The following is a 17972-nucleotide window of genomic DNA, read 5'->3' on the forward strand; positions in this document are numbered from 1 at the left end:
AGGCAGACCTGATTGCAGCCTTGGTTATAACTACATCAGAAAACAGCAACAAGGAGGACAGTAAGAAAGGCAGTAGAGATATAATACCTTTGGAGAATGGACAGCTCAACCTTTCTGCAGAGGACTTAAAAATCTATCTGGAGCTAAAGAGACTTGAATGGGAGGCCAGGCATTTGGAGATAGAAGCCAAGGAAAAGGAGCAGCAAAGGAGGCATGAGAAGGAAATACTAACTCTTCGCCAGAGTCATGGAGGTAATGGGGAAGGGGGTAAATGCACCCTAAAAGCACAAACGGTCAGTAAATTTCTTCCGCAGTTTAAAGAGGGGGATAATTTTGATAGTTTCATTCATATGTTTGAGAGGGTATGCAAACAGTATAGTGTTGACCAAAGGCTCTGGGTATGGTTCCTGACCACCTTACTCCATCATAAAGCTGTAACTGTTTTGTCAAAAATGTCTGACATTGCATGTTTTAATTATACTGCTGTTAAAAATCACTTGTTAGAATTGCTTAAGCTAACACCTGAAACATATAGGAAAACGTTTTGTGAGCGTAGACGCAAGGCAGATGAAAGTGTGTGTGAATATTTTGCTGAACTGAGCACTTATTTCCATAGGTGGGTGAGTGGATGTCAGCTCACTACTTTTGAAGGGCTGGCAGACCTTTTGGAAAGGGAACAAGCCCTTAGCACTTTGCCTGAGGACATGAGGATCTGGTTAACTAATAGACAATGTGTTACTTCAGATGAGTTGTGGAAGAAGGAAGACCTATACCTGGCAAGCAGATCATCCCTGCACAGGAAAGGGACCCCCAGTACTTCTCATGGGTCTAAAGGAACCCATGGTGGGCAGCATAGACTGCCCCAACAGAATCTGCCAGTACCAGGGGAAGCCACTAGTCAAGGTACACATCCAGGAGGTAGGGTTAAATGTTTTGAATGCAACCAGTGGGGCCATGTGGCATACAACTATCCATTGAGGCAAGGTGGGGAACAAAAGGTGAGGGAGCCAGTAAGTGAGAAGACAAAATGCCAATAGTAGGTTGTCTTGAGACAACAGGGGTACCGAACTACCATCCTGCAGATGTCCTGATAGGGAAGGATTTGGATGACCAAGTACCATATACTTATGCAGTTACACACAGTCAGGCTAGGAGACAAGCATGTGGGTCTGGTAGCCTTGGGGAGATCCAGACAGACTGCATACTTGCAGCCAGGACTGGTGAGGTGGTTACTTCAGGAAGGGAGCTACCCTGTAGCAGTGAGACTGAAGGTGAGTGACAGCTTCTTGGGGGTACTGATGGTCCCTTGGACAGAGTGATTGCAAAGGTAGAGGTGAGTAGTAGTAGTATCCAGGCTGACACTGAGGCACCACTGTCAGAGTATGCCAGACTTCCTGTGGAAGGGGAGCTGGGAAGGGTTACAAGGAGAGAGTTGAGACAGGCTCAGCTCTCAGACCCTACAGTGCAAGGCCTAAGGCAGGTAGCTAGGGAGGCACCTGATTCTCAAGGAAGGGGGGAATCTGTATATTAGGACAAAGGGTTACTATACAGAGAATGGACCCCTGAGGGAGGGCAAGAAGGTGAGAGAGTACAGCAGTTGTTAGTGCCTAGAGCCTACCATTTGGCACTTCTAGCCTTAGCCCATGATATTCCCTTTGCAGGTCATATGGGCATAAAACGTACAAAAAGGGATATTATGCAGAACTTCTATTGGACTGGAATTTCCAGAGATGTAACAGGGTACTGCAGGACCTGTGAGCAATGCCAAAAAGTAGGCAAGGCAGGAGACAAGGTGAGAGCTCTTTTGTTGCCATTGTCTTTGACTAAGGAGCCATTTCAGAGGGTATCTATGGATATTGTGGGTCCTCTGAGTACACCAAGTTCCACAGGGAAAAAGTATATGCTAGTGGTAGTGGATTACGCTACACGATACCCTGATGCATTGGCTTTGTCCTCCATTGAGGCAGAGAAGGTGGCAAATGATTTGATAGAAATTTTCAGCAGGATAGGTTTCCCAAAAGAAATACTGACTGACAGATGTGCTAATTTCATGTCAGACTTGCTGGCTTGTCTGTGGAAGTTCTGTGGGGTGAAGCACATGACGACCACCCCCTACCATCTCCAGGCTAATGGTCTTGTTGAGAGATTAAACTGTACAATCAAGTCCATGCTACAGGATTTGCAGATCAGTTTAAGAGGGAGTGGGACAAATATTTGCCCCATCTGTTGTTTGCTTACAGAGAGGTTCCCCAGGAATCCACAGGTTTTTCACCCTTTCAGTTGCTGTATGGGCATAGGGTGAGGGAACCTTTAGATTTAATTCGAGATGAGTGGGAAGGTGAGTATGAGTCTCACAAGGAGTCTGTTGTGACATACGTCCTAAACCTCAGGAAAAGGCTCAGGGAACTAATGGGCTTGGCCCAGGAGAATTCAAAACACCAGTGGCCAGCATAAAGAGTACATCAAGCACTTGTGGATATAAATCAAGTATAATTTACATGAAATACTTTATTCAGACTGGTTTCAGCTACCCAGCCTTCTTCAGTGACAAAGCATTACAAATAAATGCATGATGAAACTATATATACACACCCCCAACCAATAACAGACATGGTCCAGCCCAGAAATAGCAAGTACATAGACTATGTATAGGAAACAATGAATGTAAGTTAGAAATCTATGATAATAATACATATACATATGTAAATAACAAAATACACATGAAAAAGTTATTTTATACATATATAAACATACAGGCAAACTGCATACACACACACACACACACACACACACATATATATATATATATATATATATATATATATATATATATATATACATACACAAAAAAATGTAATATATATAAAAATATATACACATGTATAGAACACAACAGAAAATAGCACAACAGTCTGTGGTGTCCATCATATACATATGAAAAAGTTATTTGATACATATACAAGCATACAAGCAAGCTGCAATACACACACACACACATATATATATATATATATATATATATATATATACATACACACACAAAAACAATGTAATATATAAAAATATATACACATATATAAAACACAACAGAAAATAGCATAATGGTCTGTGGTGTCCTTCATAAGTGGTCATTGAGTCCTGGGGGAAAATAGCGCTCCTAAATTAATGATCCAATATTTTTCTTTGTGATTAAGGATAGTGTGCCAGCCTTGTTGGTTACTCCTGTCTCCAATAATTCTATCTATTACCATAAACCTGAAGTCAGCATTGGCATGTTTGGTACTGTCTGTATAGGGCATTCTTCTCCCTTTTATTTCGGATATCACTTCTGTGCTCCAACATCCTAATTCTCAGTGAGCGAGAATTTTGGCCCACATAAAAAGCAGAACATTTGCATGTGGCCAAATATACTATCCAGCTGCTGGCACAATTTCCAAAGACCCTGAGATTATATACCTGGCTGGTGTTTGCACTAGTAAATTGTTTTAATTTACTCACAAATTGGCATGACCCACAGTGACCATAAGGGAACATTCCCAATAACTGATCCCCAGTCATGGTCATTTGTTTGTGTACTACACCCCCACTCTCCTTATGTTTATAGTGCGAAAAATGGGCACCTAAAGTTCTTCCACGTCTATAAGAAAGTTGGCATCTTGGGCCCTAACATTCCCTAAGTTGGTCATTGGCCATGAGATTATTCCAATGAGTATCTAGCACATTCCTCATGACGTTATTATTACGTCCATAGGTTGTCACAAACCTAAGATTTTGACCTTCTTGTGTTGGCCTATGCTGTTTATACTCCAACAATGTGTGCCTATCCTGAACAGAACTCCAATCACTGGCAATGGCAATATCGAACTCCCTGTATCCCCTATCCAAACACCTGTTACACAAATCCTGTCTGGCATGTTTAAAGTCCTGTGTAGATGAGCTGATTCTTTTAATATGCATAAATTGTGACTTAGGAATGTTGCGGATGGCGTGGCGGGGATGCATACTAGATACATGGAGCAAACTGTTGTATTGTGGATATTTACGAAATGTCTTTGTACTAAGAGTATGATCCTCATTCCTATACACAGTTACATCCAAAAAAATTATACTGTCATAATGTGATTTAAGAGTAAAATCAATACCCCACAAATTATCATTAAGATATTCCAATAATTCCTGTAAATATACCACATCTGCCCACCACACCATCCAGCAGTCATCCAAATATCTGCGCCAGATATCTATTTCCACTTGGTAGATGTTATGAAGGGGATCATAAATCATGCATTCATCAAAAAAAGCCATAAACAGATCCGCATATATGGGGGCAAAAGAAGCCCCCATAGCAGTGTCCTGCAACTGCCAATAACATTCACCCTGGAAGTAAAAGACATTTTTGTTCAAGACATGTTCTGCCATACATACCAGTAAAGTATTGAAACCAGGGGGGTACAAGGCAGCATGTTCCAACCAATAATGTAAAGCTTGTAAACCTGCCCAATGGGGGATACTAGTATATAATGCCTTTACATCCAGGGTGCACATCAACCATCCAGGCTCAAGTTGTGTGTTTGATATGATTTTGAGAAAGTGTGTAGTATCCTGAATCCTAGCTCTGACTGAAGTCAATAGTGGTTTTAAATACTTAGTCAGAAATACTGACAGGGGTTCAGTCAGAGAACCAGTACCCGACACAATAGGTCTGCCTGGAGGCTGGGTGAGTGATTTGTGAATTTTAGGTAGTAAATATAATATTTGTTTTTGCGGATCGGTTACAGTAAGATGGCTTTGAGTAGAGCAATTGATAATACCTTCCTCCACTGTCTGATTGGTAAACGTATCGATCTCTCTCTTGAATATGGGGGTTGGGTCTATAGACATTAACATATAACATCTTGGGTTGGATAGTTGTCCCCTACCCTCATTTAAATGGTATCCCATATTCATGACAACCACAGCCCCTCCTTTGTCAGCTGGTAAGATAACTATGGTATGGTTGCTTTTGAGTTGTTCCAAGGCAGCTGCTTCCTCTGACGAAAGGTTGTGACTCCAAATGCATGATTCCCTATGTGGAAAATGAAGATCCCTCAATACCGCTTGTAAGAAGATTGAAACATGTTTGTTCATTGGTGGTTGAAATTCGGATTTGTGAAACCTGAATTCATCAGATCTTTGAGAGTCATTGTCTGCCAAAAATAGTCTAAGATTAAGTCTACAACAAAAATGATAGACATCAGTAACTGTACTGTATTCATCAACAAAGAATCCAGGTACAAAGCCAAGACCTTTATTCAATAATCGAGTTTGCTCATCAGTTAGTATTACATCAGATAGGTTTAACACATTCTGGCCAGCACTACTAGTTATTTCAAAATGATCTGTAACAAACCCTCCACTGAGTTTATTCCTACTCCCATGTTTATGTTTGCGGCCCCCACACCGCTTCCCTCCACATCTAAAGGGTGTGGTGCATTTGATTTTTTACGAATGGGTGATTCTCTACTACTAATACTGTCATTGTCCATAAAGGAAGATTCCTCCCCTGACGTACTGAGGTATGAATTGTCTGTTCTCTTTAAAATTGATCTAGGTCTCTTCCTAGATGTGCTGATGCTGACAGCTCTATTGGTATCAGAAAATCTTACCGTTCTCGAAAATTCAAAAGGACGACCCCTTTGGTAATCGGTTATGTCTCTGTTAAATTTTTTGATCTTCCTATCCCGAGTTTGTTTCTCATAGATGGCCAGCTCCTTAGAAAGCTTATTCAGAGATATGGCATACAGTGGTAAAGCCTCATATTTTTTACAATCTTCACATAAGATTTTCACCTCTGTCAAATTGATGTCCACCATCCTTTCATAATATGATGTTAGAATATTAACAAACATCATTGAGGCCTGTTGTAAAGCTAAATTCCATTCCCTAGTCAGTTTATCCTCCGATCTACCAACTAAGGGTTGAAGGCGAACTCTAAGACCTCTAGGTACTATTTCTCTGTTCATGTATGCTCTAAAAAGTCTAAGGTGCCAAATGTTGGCATGTACATTTTTTAAGCCCTTGCCTAATTTTTTAAAAGCAATATTACATCCATCTGCAGGATCAATTTTGGAGGCATTCTGGTTGCTGCCTGGTCTGATATCTATGCCAAATACTGCAATATCATCCCTATCGGCACATAATCCACTAAGAATGCTCTCCAGATCCATATTACTGTAAGTTATTCAGGTACTAATCCTCTTCATTTAAGGCAAAATAAGGTTTATCCAATCAAAGATGGCTGTGAAAGGAGCTGAATATCAAGGAAAATCCAAAATTGTTGGAAACACAGTGATACTGCTGATTGATATTAGCAGAGACAAAATCGAGTCACCAAAGCGTGTCTAAGGAAGTTCCTGTACATAAAGTAATTTAAATATTGATACCAATAGAGTAGTTGCAAGAACCCCACTATTCAGAAAGGGCCATGAGTAGAAAATAGACCCAAACCAAACCTCCAACAGATAATACACATCAATAGATGCTTGGATGAAACATTGGGATAAATCATAAAAATATATGATATCACTCCAGGTGTTTAACCCTAATGCAAAGGTACAGAGTTGTTGATGTGGGTAAAAAACGTCCACCATCTACTGTTATTAATTCTTTTCACAATAATAAATATGATAGTAAACAATTATTACTGATTTTGCAATAGTTAACAAATGCACATGACTTAGGCCCTAAAATGTGAGGTGCCAAATCATTTATAAAGACTAAATACATTCAATGTGTTGTTATTATTTCTGTGCACAGTATTAAGTAGACCCATCTATTGTTACTATTCTTGTTGACAATAATTGCTATATCAACTTGGTTATTTAGCTCAGACATAGAAAAGGTTGGTTGATTACTATAAATCCAAAGCATTCCATCTGTTGATGTTGTTTCTTTAGATACTAGGCATATCCCCTTCTATTATTGCTATTTTCCCTTTACAACATAGCTACTACCTGATATATGCTTAAAAAGTGCATAGATTGAAGTTGAGCTAGCAAAAAGAAATTCCAATATACTGTGATACAGTCAGCTTTCATAAGTAACATCAAGCACATTAGAAATGGTGCATATACATATCTATACCACTTTCAGACCATTTTTAACTGTTAATGTTAACTGCTAGGTATTGCTATATGCATGTACAACATTATTTTTCAATATAATTGCTTTATAGTTGTCACAGAGATCAAAAAATCCTAACAGAATAGCCAAAATATCACCAATATTGCCTCAATGTTAATCAGAGCCATATTCTAACACATTAATATCAAGATGACATGTAGTTGCCATAATGCAAAAACATTTTATAATTAAGTGTATATCCACTACAGTTATAAAAACTATAGCATAAAGGCTCCAATCGCCAATAGTTATGTGTTGTTTCAATAGTTAGTCCAAATCGAATGTTAGACTTATAGTACACACTGTCCCTTCCTACCTAGTATTCAACATTAGAAATTTAAATTGCATACACATGTCCCATCCTATGGAAGTCTATGTGCTGATATTATTCCTGCTAGACTGTGATAAATCATATGTATATTAATGTGCCCAGCAATCATATAATCCAGTAAAAGTAATAAATGCATATATTAATATAGTTGAGATATTCTCAAATACAAAAGCAACCAACTTGTCCTAAAATACGCCAAGTAACCATTCACCCAAATGAGAGGGAAAAATGCATATATCAAGAATGTTCTCAATGTCCCAAAGCAACTTACTTGCCCTACATTACGTATATTGAATATATTTAATTTAATTTGATAGAAAATATGATAATTTTTATTGCATATTTTATTTTCGTAGTCAAAGATTTTCATTATTTGAATTTTGTTTCTTTGTAAATGCTGTGTGTTATGTTTGATTAGTTATTGTTACAAGTACTATATATGGTGCTGAGAATAAATGTCCAAATAAGTGTTCTCGACTTTTTTTTTATTTATTATCTGTGCCACATTTTTTATAAAGGTTAGTACCAATCACAACATGTTTCATTTAACATATTGATATATATCACAGTAATGATGTATTTTATTATCTCTCATGTAATTTACAAACTTAAAAATGGGAGGTGAAAGGGCCTCATAAGTGGAATAGCCTAGGGCCTCTTTTCATCTAAATCCGGCCCTGCCTACATACGACAAAGAAAAAAAGTTTATAAATGAATGCTGCGGTCCATCCAAACCAAAACCAAGATGAAATGGATTTAAAGTTATTTTAGATTTGTTGATTGAAGTTCACGAAACACAATAGGCCTTTCTATATCCAGTTTGACATTCCTCAAGCTCCGACCATTATCCAAATCACTGCCACGCTAAATTATGTATAACACAATCCATAAAGCGATAGAGTAGCCAGAGATTGCACTATACAAAGTGTATTAGTCCCATTTTCTTTCTCGTTTATAACGAGACTAAAAAAACAATACACAGTACCTTAACACCAACAGACTGAATATCCGATCCTCCCAAAAAAAGGAAGTGAAGAAATGCACATTCGATAAAACAAAAGACAACACCTTAGGCCTCCAAAGACTCGACCATAAGTAAAAGGCAATTTCTATTCCTCTGACGAAGAAATGGTCATCCAGCATCCAAATGCAATTGCAGGAGAACTACAGATCCAAAAATACTAGTACAAAACTATATTCCAGGTTGAGCCACCGAAGAGGGAAGGAAATCTTCCAGAACGGACTTGACAGTGCCAGTATTCAGAGCCAACAGCAGAGCAAACACCAAACTGAAGCAAGGGAGATGAATGCCCTATACAGACATAGTACTAAACATGCCAATGCTGACTTCAGGTTTATGGTAATAGATAGAATTATTGGAGACAGGAGTAACCAACAAGGCTGGCACACTATCCTTAATCACAAAGAAAAATATTGGATCATTAATTTAGGAGCGCTATTTTCCCCAGGACTCAATGACCACTTATGAAGGACACCACAGACCATATATATTTTTTATATATTACATTTTTTGTGTATGTATATATATATATATATATATATATATATATATATATATATATATATATATATGTATGTATGTATGTATGTATGCAGCTTGCTTGTATGCTTATATATGTATCAAATAACTTTTTCATATGTATATGATGGACACCACAGACTATTGTGCTATTTTCTGTTGTATTCTATACATGTGTATGTATTTTTTTATATATATTACATTTTTTGTGTGTGTGTATATATATATATATATATATATATATATATATATATGTATGCAGTTTGCCTGTATGTTTATATATGTATAAAATAACTTTTTCATATGTATTTTGTTATTTACATATGTATATGTATTATTGACATAGATTTCTAACTTACATTCATTGTTTCATATACATATTCTATGTACTTGCTATTTCTGGGTTGGACCATGTCTGTTATTGGTTGGGTTTGTGTATATATAGTTTCATCATGCTTTTATTTGTAATGCTTTGTCACTGAAGAAGGCTGGGTAGCCAAAACTGGTCTGAATAAAGTATTTCATGTAAATTATACTTGATTTATATCTACAAGTGCTTGATGTACTCTTTATGCTGGCCAGTGGTGCTTTGAATTTTCTATGGTTTGGCCATGCATTTCCGTACGTGCAGAGCATTGGGTTGCTTCAGCTTGGCCCAGGAGAACCTTGCAGAAGCCCAACAACAGAAAAAGGTGTGGTATGACAAGAATGCTCAAGCTAGAGAGTATGCAGTGGGGCAGCAGGTAATGGTTCTCATTCCTGTCAGACACAACAAACTGCAAGCAGCTTGGGAGGGACCCTACGAGGTAGTAAGAAAGGTAAGTGATGTTAACTACATGGTGGAACTGCTAGGGAGAAGGCAGGGGCACAAATTGTACCATGTTAACATGATGAAACCTTACCATAATAGGGAGGCCCTTGTGCTGAGCATTTGCAGTGGATTGCAGGAGGAGTCTGAGGGAGATCTGGGGACTGATCTCCTCATTGAGGCTCGGGCTGACACCTCAGTGGAAGGGGTAGCAATGTCCCAACAGCTATCTCCTACCCAGGTTTGAGAAATTCGAGCAATGTTGCAGGAATTTGGGTGCATGTTCACTGGGAAACCAGGGTGCACCCACCTGGGGCAGCACCAGGTAGATGAAGGATCCCAAAGGCCTTTTAGGAAGACCCCTTATAGAGTACCTGAGAGAGTCAAACAGACTCTGAGAGAGAAGGTACTGGAGATGTTGGAACTAGGGGTGATTCAAGAGTGCAACAGTCCCTTGGCCTTCCCAGGTTTCTAGTGCCAAAGAAGGATGGCAGCACCAGGTTCTGTGTGGACTACAGGAAATTAAATAGTCACACAGAGTCAGATGTTTCCCCCATGCCTTGGACAGATGAGGCCCTAGAGCAGCTGTGTAGGGCTAAGTATCTTACAACCATTAATCTTACCAAGGGTTACTGGCAGGTGCTCTTGACTCCCAGTGCTAGAGAGAAGTCAGCCTTTGTGACTCCTTTTGGCTTGCATAAGTTCACAAATATGTCCTTTGGGATGAAGCATGCCCCAGCAACTTTCCAGAGGCTGGTAGATCATATCCTAGCAGGAGCAGGAGGGTTTGCCCTTGCTTACCTAGATGATATTGCCATCTACAGCCATTCCTGGCCAGAGCACCTTCAGCATGTTAGGGAGGTGCTGGGCAGACTACAGAGGGCAGGGTTGACCATTAAGCTGAGCAAATGTCAGGTGGGTATGGCAGAGGTCTCCTACCTAGGACATAGAGTGGGGAGTGTTAAGATAAGGCCAGAACCTGCCAAAGTGTGAGCCATTCAGGCATGGCCTGCACCTGTTACTAAAAGCAGGTGAGGGCATATTTAGGGACAGCAGGGTACTACAGAAAGTTTGTCCCCAGTTATAGTACCATAGTTGCTCCCCTCACAAACCTGACAAGGAAGAACAGGCCAGATAAGGTAGTGTTGACCCCAGCATGTGAGCAGGCATTCCAGAAGCTTAAAGAAGCTTTGGGAGGACCCCCTGTGTTAGCCAGTCAGATTACAGCAAAGAGTTTGTTGTGCAGGTGGATACTTCGAACCATGGAGTGGGGCTGTAGTTTGCCAGATTTTTTCAGAGAGAGAAGAGCACCCAGTGATTTATCTCAGTCATAGGCTCCAACCCAGGGAGGAATGCTATGCAGCTGTAGAAAAGGATTGTCTAGCCATAGTGTGGGCACTGCAGAAACTTCAGCCTTATCTGTGCGGAAGGAAATTCACTGTTATGGCAGATCACAACCCCCTAACATGGTTAAACAGAGCCAGCCAGCAAAATGCCAAGTTGCTAAGATGGAGCCTGGGGTTGCAAGCATGTGATATGTCCATGCAGCACCGCAGTGGGATTAGCAATGCCAATGCAGATGGGCTCTCAAGACATGGAACGGTGTAAGGTATACTCAGATAGACCTCACTCCCTCAAGCAGCATTTCTCAATGGTCACTTGAAAACCTAGCATGAGTTCTCTGGGGGGGGGGGGGCGATATGTGAAGACTGGGTGAAGATAAGTGAAGGCTGACAGCCTAGCCAGATAGAAATTTGGAGATAATTCTGTCATCTGTAAATATTAATGTAAACCACAGGCTTGTGTCTTAAATGGTAAAAAATAGTGTTACATGTGGAACTAGAAAAAATGCAACAACAGTGCACTCTACTGACCAAATAAAGTATGTTGTGACCCTTTGATGTTAAAACTGAGCCAGTAAGTCTAGAGTGAGGCATCCTGCCTATTGTTTTAAGGCCAGAGTTAATGGCCAGAGTTTGCATGCATAAATGTCCTTTATTTCTCTGGTTTCTGCCCAGAGGTGAATAATGTAAATGTAGTTTCTGTTAGCCTTGGGACCCAGAGAAGTGTAAAGAATGATGTAATGTGAACCAGGAATGTGATTTTAAAAACAGAGAAAAGCAGAGAGCATTAAGCATTTTTGTCTTGATCATCCAACTCATCAGCACTGTCTTGCTCTATATAAGTTTATCTTAGACTTGTGTTTTCTCTTAGAAATAGCTAGAAACTAGAAAGATTAGTCTAAGTGTTTTTCTGTGATGTCAAAACTGTACTACTGAACTATTTTAAGCATTTCTCTGTGATCGCTGAACTGTTGACTAGCACTGTGTAGTAAAAAGAATTGTCTTGTGTTTTGACTATTTATTATTAAATATTTTTAAACCCTTTCAACTGTGGCTGTTTTTGTAGAGATCATTTAAGCTCTTTAGAGTACTTGCATGTCTTTGGTCAAATTGTACAAAGCTACTTCAATAGCTTTAGCCCTGGGCTATACTACCAAATGGATAATAATATTGTACAGTAATAATTGGACACCCATTTAAGGGCCTTTGAGTTTGATAAATCTTAGTGAGTGGTGGCAGCTGGTATTACCATATAGTCTGGGAAAAGGGGGCACAGCTGGAGAACCTGTGCCAGCCTTCCCCAGTAGTGTATGTGTGTTTATATAAACTCTTCTCAAAGTGTGCGTGTGTGTGTCTGTGTGTGTGTCAGCTACTTGGGCAGGAACCTGAAGCACTGGTTGGACAGAGGGATTGCTGGATGTTTTAGCTTGTCCACTAGGCTGAGATCTGGACCCTATAGCTGTGCCAATGGGGAGTCTTATTGGGGACCTGGAGAGCAAGGGAGCGACCAGCCCTGGACTGACTGTGATCTCTATGTGCTCTTAAGGAAAATTGCACTTTACTGTGTGTATTTGTTATCCTTCCCTCCTATATGAGAAGCCCCTCACTGGTGTTAGTGTCAGGATTGAGGCTCCTTGATTGCTAGGCCAGGGCACAGGCATCACAATATATATATATATATATATATGTGTGTGTGTGTGTGTGTGTGTGTGTGTGTGTGTGTGTATAAATAACAGGCCCCAGGGAAAACTGGTACTTGTGAGCCACACATCTGCTGGCTGAGAATCCTAATAAATCAGGGAAAAAGAACCATGCACCATAGACAAGCTCAGCTGAGACTTCGGAGTAATCAAGCACTTATAACTTGTTCAGAAATCAAACCTTCTTTATTGAAAAATGAATAGATGAGTGCTTTCACCCTTAAACAAGCGTAATCACCTCTAAATTCAGTTTATATGACATGCAGTATTTAACTGCTTTACCACAGAGATAACCAAAACAGCATGGCAATAATCCAAAGTGGAAACGAGCTGAGAACAAAAAAAAAAAAGAACACCACAGGGATACATGCCCAGGATGGAGCCAGACACTTGAAACTAATTAATCATAAAATAATGAAAAGGCAAACTTGAACAATAAGTTTTATTAACAACAATAAACACCTGCCTTTTTTTTATTTCAAGCACTTTTGTCCAAAAAATCAGGACTTCTTCAGAGCATGGTGTGAAGTAAAACAGTCATGATTTAAAGAAAATACAACCAATCAAAAACCTCAAAGAATAATAGAATAATTAGCCCAATTAAAAAAACAATTAAAAAAAGATTTGAATTAAAATGCAAGATTGAATAGTTAAAAGTGCAAAATGAACAAAGTATATTTTCATCATATATTCATCATAGTTGCTTCAAAACTTACCAACAGGAAACCATAAAGGAGTAAAATGGTAGAATGTAGGCTAGTGAAAATAATTGCAAAGTATTAGTTAAAAGAAATCACAGTATAAAACAGTATGAGACAACTCAGTGATTTCAAAGTCAATCATTTTAAAGTTGAGCAGCCTTATTTTTCAAAACACTAGTAGTAGAAATGTTATCCTTTAAACCTGGCCTTTGGGTAGTGTTTAAACATAGCTGCCATACTAACTCCCTATGTTATAAGTGGGTCTCCCAATCTCTACCTCTAGGTGAGATATACACCTTGTCAATAACATTAAATTTAAAATGAACACCTTATTTGATCAAACAAATGGTGTTATCTTTCTATAGGGCATTTTTAATGTCCATCTTTTTGATATTATATAAATGTTCCTAGACCATCATTTTTAAGGCACATTGTCTTCCCTATATAAAAATAGGAACATGAAACACAAATTGAAATATATACAATGCCCTTTGATTCACTGTTAGCCGAAAAGGAAGAAAGTAAGGGTCTGTCTTTGTAGTTTATGGGGTAAATTTCTCCATCCCACATGTAACTACAGTAATAACACGCTCTGCATCTCCATGTACCCCTGGTCCAGATATTGTTACTAAAAGATTTTTCTGGAAGTTCAAAAATGCTTTTCAAGTTGTAACCCCTCTTATGTATGAAGCAGGGTTTGCTACCAAGACACTCAAGCAATTTTGTGTTTGTCTTAAAAATGCTCCAGTTGCTGTAAATAATTTAACATTCTCTCTAATAGAACTGTACCTCAAAATCATAGTCCTAGAAATACTCCTATTGTTCTGTGTGATGTTACCATTAGCTATATGTGTTTCTTCTTTTCTACCCAAGATAGGTGGATATCTGTCCCTTCTTCCTAGTAACACTTCACCTTTAATCCTACTTAACATCTAGTGCAGGTATCCCCTTTCCAGAAACATACTGATCAACTTGTCCAATTCTGTTAAAAACAGCAAGTCATTGGATATCATTCTATATAATCTAATAACTTGGCCTTTAACCAAATTGTTTTTTTTTTAATTCTAGAATGACTGCTTTTGTAGTGTAAGTAGGAATTTGAGATGGTTGATTTCCTGAGAATATTGGAAATATCCCCCCTCTCAGATTTAAGTATGGTAACATCCAAATGGCTCAAAACGTTCACAGAACAAGTGTTAGTAAAGCTGAAAGAGTCAGTGGTCTCATTAATATAGTTGATAAAACTATTAAGCATTTTCTTGTCCCCAGTCCAAAAAATACAAATATATTTCATCCCATTTTCACATCACCATATTAGCGAAGGAGGGGGCACAAACTGTCCCCATAACTACTCCTGCAAGTAGTTTGGAATATTCCCATTCAAAAAACAAGAAATTGCTAGTTAATACCAACTCCATGAGATCCACAAATAAATTAATTCTCCTAGTGTCTATGAACTCACAATCCATAAGGGCTTCTCTAGACCATAGTAAACCCTCATGATGGGTAATACTCCCAAACAAACCAACCACATCAATGGTTACAAAACTTAGATCATGGTGCCAGGATTCACGTGAAACACAATGTAAAAAGCTCTACTCATCCTTCAATATGTGAGGTTGATATGTGGAGAAAGGCTTTAAAGACTGGTCTAAAAAAACAGCAGTGGAATGTGTTTTAGATCCGTGCACTGAAACAATTGGTCTCAATGGAGGGTCGAGGGGTCTTTATGAATTTTGGGGATCTCTAAAATGGAAGGTACTCTGGGATGTTTAATAGACAAAAACTTGTATTCATTTCTGGTGAAGACAGCATGGGTCAATGCATCATATAAGAACAAATCAATTTTCTTATAAGCAATTTATATCTCATTTCAAGAGTCTAAACTGTATTTGGTGCCATCTTAAAGTAAATCCAATATTTTTGCAGAGTATAAAGTACTGTCCATCAAAACGGTTCCCCCACCCTTGTCTGGTTTCATAATTTGTAAGCAGGGGTTTATTGATGTTATGAAACCTACTGTTCGAGTTCTCCTTTCCATTATTTTACAATTAATTTGTTTCTAGTTTCCATCCTGGAAACGTATCCCTGTGGTGTTCTTTTGTTTTTTTATGACAGAGATCAGTATCAATTCACTTGAAATGGGGTCAGAAATTTATTTTATATGCAGTTTATCCAAGCTACAGTAGGATGGCTCATATTTCATATCTGTTCTGCATATCTACTCCTATTAGTAGGTAATAGGTTATAGCTTATGTGCTGTATTCATATCTTATGTGTCTAGTGCCTAACTGATACAAACACGTTATATAAATCTTGTCCCTGGCTATGTATAACTAATAATACATAACTGTATCTGTGATTTCATAAGTAGATGCTGTTTGCCATGTTTAGATGAGGTAAGAAGTACTAAAAAATATGTCTCAACCAGTCAAGTTAAAATCCTAAAGTAGTGTATATTGTAGTAATCATAACTGCAGCTAGTCAGTATAATCTGGTTAACCTGTGACTTGGAGTACCTGTCTTGTATCCTTTATATCTGGAGCATACCACCCTTTCCACAACATAATAAATTAATCTTTCTAGTGATGTATCAATTATAAGTGTGTTCAGACAGACAAAAAAGGCTCTGTATGTGCTAGGTCTAAAGTAAACTATAGAATTCCATGACAGTGAACCAAACAGTGTTAAATGAGGGAAGAGATAAATTAATTCTATTTCAGTTTGACCATCTAAATGCTGTCAAAACAACATTATGGGAGGTAGACCTTTTACCCCCCTCCCCAACGCTGGAAAACTATTGTGCCTCAACACTGCAGTTGCTTATTGCAGAGCATATGTCACAGCACCACATGAGAGATACATAAGTAGAACTACAGGGAGTCTGCATCTTTATTTGGATGTTTCAATGACAATTTATTTGGCATGCTGCCAAAAGTGTGTGTGTGTGTGTGTGTGTGTGTGTGTGTGTGTGTGTGTGTGTGTGTGTGTGTGTGTATTTGACATGCATACTTATATAGCTATATCTCTATCTTTATAATATATATATATATATATATATATATATATATATATATATATACATATATACCACTTAGTAGGCAGACAGACCAGAGGTGCTGTGGGAATTGGGGTGAGAGAGAGACTCCAGCATACAGTGAGGAATGTCATCAGAATTAGTGACAAGATCATTACAAGTGGACTCCAATGTAAGGATAGGGTACTGGGAAGACTGGTAGAGAAGGGTGAAGGCTGCCAGCCTAGCCAGATAGAATTGTGCAGATAATTCTATTATTTGTAAATATGAATGTTGAAATACAAGCTTGTCTTCTTAAATGAAAGAATATGCTGTGAAATATTGAACTTAAAACAATGTGGCAACATTGCCCTCTGCTGTAAAGAAAGCTAAGTCAAGCATTTCTTGTTGGTCCTTTGAAATTAAAATTATTTCATCACTGCCTTTGATGTTTACATTTCAGCTCCAGCTGGGCTAGATAAAGGCTTCCTGCCTATTGTTTTAAGGCTAAAGTTAATGACCAGAATTTACATGTGGAATGTCCTTTATTGCTCTAAGAGTAAAAGAATGTAAATGCAGTTTCTGTCAGCCTGGAAACACCAGGAAAGTGTGAAATGATGAAATGTTTTAACAGAACTGCAGTTTCAATTTAAACAGAGAGAACCAGAAGACATTAAGCATTTTTGTCTTGACTATCCAACTCAGCACTCTGTCTGTTGTCTTAAGTTGTCTTAGAAGTGTGTTTTCTTGTTGAAATAGCTAGGACTATAAAGATTAGACTAAGTGTTTTTTCTGCGATGTCAAAACTGTACTACTGATTTAGTTTAAGTATTTCTGCGTGATCTCTGAACTCTTGACTAGCACTGGCTGTGTAGTAGAAAGTATTGTCTTGCAGTTTTAATTATTTATTATTAAATATTTTAAAACCTTTTAACTGTGGCTGTTTTTGTAGAGATAATTTAAGCTCTTTAGAGTAATTGTATGCCTTTGGTAAAACTGTACAAAGCCAATCTAATAGCTTTAGCTGTGGGATATACTACCAATTGGATAATAATATTGCACAGTAATAATTGGACACCCTTTTAAGGGCCTTTGAGTAGCTGATAATTATTAGTGGGTGGTGGCAGCTGGTACGTCCATATAGTCTGGGTAAAAGGAGCACAGCTGGAGAACCTGTGGCAGCCTTCCCCATGAGTGTCTGTGTGGTTGTATAAACTCTTATCTCAAAGTGCATGTGTGTGTGTGTGTGTGTGTGTGTGTGTGTGTGTGTGTGTGTGTGTGTGTGAGCTACTTGGGCAGTGACACGAAGCTCTGGTTGGACAGAAAGGGTGCTAGAGGTTTCAGCTTGCCCACTAGGCTGAGATCTGGACCC

Source organism: Protopterus annectens, chromosome 10.part0, assembly GCF_019279795.1.
Source record: "Protopterus annectens isolate FY-2018-M chromosome 10.part0, PAN1.0, whole genome shotgun sequence".
NCBI lineage: Eukaryota > Metazoa > Chordata > Ceratodontiformes > Protopteridae > Protopterus > Protopterus annectens.